Here is a 4,138-nt window from a genome sequence, read left to right as displayed (position 1 = left end):
TTGCCAGCTCTCTGGACACCAGTACATCTTTAATTTGTTCCAAAAGCCCTTTAAAAAATGAGGCAACCAGGGCCTCATTTTTCCATCACAGCTGGAGGCTAGTGTTCTAAACTGCACTGCATATTGTCCCATGGACTGGTTGCCCTGTCTCAGTTGCAAGATGCCTGCTGCAGAAGACATTCATGCAGGCTCATCATACACCTTTCTGATGACTTCTAGAAATTTAGTGCTGTCATTTATGAGTGGATCACTTCTCTCTCAGAACAGGGAAGCACATGCTAGGGCCTGTCCAGACAGCTGGGAGATAATATTAGCTACCTTTAATGTCCCTGAAGAAAAATTTGCCACTAGGATTATAAACGAACACATAAAGTGTCTATAGACAGTGAATGATCTGGGCATTGTCACACACTTGCTTCTTAACTATAGTGAGGAGTTTTCCAATAACTTTAATGGGAAGGGATTACCAGCAGCATCCATTTTATTTAGGGTCAGAGTATTCTATCACAAGTTACATATGGATAGTAGATGTGAACCCATGCAATGGGATTGGTGGGGACCGTGAACTGAGGTATAGATTCTAACATGCCAATGGCTTTCATCAGGGATCTCTGCAAGGAAGTTTGGGCTTAGCTGTCCCCTACATGCAGGTCATGGCCCTCAGTCTGGGTTCCCAGCTACAGTGCTGGCATGCACTGAAGCAAACACTGGAGAATGCTGAATGGCATTCAGACTGTGGAGTAGCAACTGTACTGAGCACAGCAGACTGGAATCTGGAACAATACAGAGAATAGGAATCAGAAATTAACTATTTCATGGAGAAAGTAATCACACAAGGCAGACCCTAGAGTAAGGTTTGGGAGCATATACTCTGACACAGTGGGGCTCCCAGGTACTTTCTCATATAGGTGGAGTTCCATTAGACAACAATGAGAAGTTTTCCTTTTGACACACCTGGCCTTTTAATTCCTGCAAAGAGCGGTTCACATGTCCCTATGGGAGATGCTTGTGCAGCTTAGTATGCTTCAGCCACAAGAGGGGAGTAGACACCAGCCACCCTGCTGCTGTCTGGCTATATCATCACATTGGGTGCCAGGGATCTCCAGCCTGCTTTCTTTTAGGAGTCCCAGGGGACCAGCACCGATGAACCTGGAAAGTGAGCAACAGGCTCTAGCATGCTGTTACACATGCCATCAGGAAGAAATAAGGTCACCATTAAGATGGCATAGGAGTCATTGTAGGACAAGGACACAGTGGAGTAAGTGCCTGGGAAGGATTACTGCAGGCCTCATTGTTAGTGTATGTGTGTTTGTTCTTTGCCACACACACTGACTGCACACTCACAAACAGTGCAATCAAACATTCTACAGTGTGTGGTGCTGTTGATTGCTTTTTGATTGATTGTTTAAGTGAACCTGCAACTTTTTTTTCCGCTAGAAAATCTATCACTGCAGTATATTGTTTATCTGTCCAAAAATACTCTACTGTGCCTGTAGCTGCTGAATGCCAAGAAGATCTCTTTGTTTTGAGTATGTTTTCCTATTTTAATTGCAAAAAAATATCCTGCAGTCTTTTCTAATTCCATTTAAAATTACTGTGTGTGTGTTGAGAATAGTGATGCAGCGTATATTACTGTTCTATGTGTGGTGGTTTCCCCCCCAACATCTGCACACCAAAACAATTCTCTCAAAGGAGACTTGCTCTTCCTTGTGCTTGAAAACAATTTTCAGTGTTTGTATAAACATATCAATTATTTTAAAAAAATGCATGTTATGTTTTCCTTCCAGTGTATGTGACTGTGAGTACAGTGGTATCCCGCCATCATCTACACCCCAAAACAATTCTCAAGTGTTAAAAAGTAATTTCTTGGTCTCAAATAAATCTCCATTCTTTTAATACAGTAAAACTGCATGGTAAGGTAACAGTCCTTCCTTCCCTATCCCACTACTCTGTAGTAGCTTTATTCCTGTTCTGGTTTAAAAATTAAAACTAATCATGGATTAGTCGATCAAAGAGCAGAAGCAGCAACCAAGTACTAGTGCTACAGCTGCTTCCAGTCATAACACTTCTAAAGGAAAATAAAATGTAGGTGCACACTCTAAGTAATAAGATCAATGATAGTCAAAATAATCTTGATAAACTCTGCAATTAACATGAAGTATAAGTGAGGTTCTTAGTACATGGTTGGGCAAAAATGTTTGCCCATCCACCACATCATGGTGAAACCCATCAGATTTGTCCCTAAGATCCCTAATTCTAACACATTATATAAATTTATCGAGGACATAACTTTAATAATGCCAATTCAAATATGTAGACAGCAATCTAGGGCAAAAGGGAAGGGTGCTACCTGTCAGATGGAGTCTCAGCCTTCAGGTGTACAATACATGCACAAATGTAGAGGAACAGGGGAGGGGGCTCGGACTTCATATCCTATTATTAAACATAATAAGAGGTGCTACCATGCAAAGACATGTAGTACAATTCAGGAAAAAGAAAATGCAGGTGCATCGCTGAAACTAAGGTATTTTATGCCTGATTAGACTCTCAAATTAACCAAAAATTGTGATTTGCTGAAATCATGGTTTCCAGTGGTGTATGTGATCAAGATTTATCTGCTGAGTTCCCTGAGTCAGACCACAAACAAAATCAGTGAGATATGTGCAGGCTGCTTTTGTGTTTAAAAAATAAATGGTTTACGTTAAAAAGAATTGATGTAGGGTTCCTCCCCAAAGAGCATAACTAGCCCCAGGCTCCTGAACCAGTCCTGGTTCTAAAAATAAAGGGGAAAAAAATGAGTAGGGTTCTCCTGTATTCTTGGAATCAGCACTGGGATTCCAGAGCCAGTCCAGGTTTTAAAAATAAGGTGAAAAAATGGCATAATGTTCCCCCTATTTTTTATACTAGTACCGGACTCATATCCAGCTGGGGTTTAATGCCACAGCCAGGGGATCCTTTCACCAGGTCTCCCCGACCATGGCATTAACACCACAAGCTAGTCAGCCAAGCCTGGGATCTCAAGAGAGGTGCAGAACCCCCAATAAAGGGGTCCTCCCTCTCCTGAGCACCCTAGGGTTATACTGAATCCCAGGGCTCTTCCCTGCACTCATGGCTGGTGGGTGCAGGGGTAATAGTTTGAAAAATAGAATTATATTATTGTTTCTTACAGTGGAACTACAGGTGCCAGAATGTCTGCCCTTTGCTGCCTGTGGAACTACAAGTGCAGGCAGGTGGGCAGCACCCATAGCCCCACTATAAAAAATTGTACTGTAAATAAAAACAGTACACACACACTATAGAATTTAAAAGTTAATTACATACATAACACACTCACACATACTTACCTTTTGCAAGATTTTCACATTCCCTTCTCCAAGTACAATTCCCATGGTTTGACAGTGAGAAAATATCTAATACTCACCTAATGTGCCTCCTGGTGTAGATTTGGTCCCATTCTCCTGTCGGCTCCATGAGTACCCAATCTATTGGACATGTAGAGATGGCTGGTTTCTCCCGATAATGACAGAAACCATGCAGACTCTGTCATTCACCAGGTAGAGATGCATGTGGTAACAATCTCGACCAAACACAATTCTTTGTAAATTTACCTCTAGTAGTTTAAACAATTGACTCTAAAACAATCATTTTCAAGATGAAGTAAGTATGAAAGCTTCTATCCAGTTGCACAGTGGATCATAAAAAGCAATGACAGCTATTAGATTTGCATCCAATATCCACCACCAATGCATCTGGATTCAAACCAGTTACTGTAGTTGAGGTCATGTGTTCCTGCTACCACACTCTAACTCGATTCCATTTTACAAGAATAGCAAATCTGCTCCTATACCGAGATGAAAATACAGAATTATGGTATGAACATACCTGTTGAAAATTATTATTCTTCAAGGTACATAGGGTCCACAGGGATTACCTTGGGATACATAGTTGGACAACTTCCATTGCACCAAACAGCAAATCTTTGGTGCTCCCAGTTTGCACTGGTCCTCCTCCCTATATCCCCTGCCCCCAGCCACAGGCATTCAGTTCATGACGAATCCTTGTGGCAAGGAGACAGAGAATGGAGATGGAAGAAACATTTCACCAGAAACACTCTACATACGAAGAGGGAATCTTATGA

This window comes from Taudactylus pleione, unplaced genomic scaffold, assembly GCF_031769625.1.
Source record: "Taudactylus pleione unplaced genomic scaffold, aTauple2 ptg000061l, whole genome shotgun sequence".
Taxonomy (NCBI): Eukaryota; Metazoa; Chordata; class Amphibia; order Anura; family Myobatrachidae; genus Taudactylus; species Taudactylus pleione.
The sequence above is the reverse complement of the archived record's forward strand: the minus strand, read 5'-3'. Positions refer to the sequence as shown.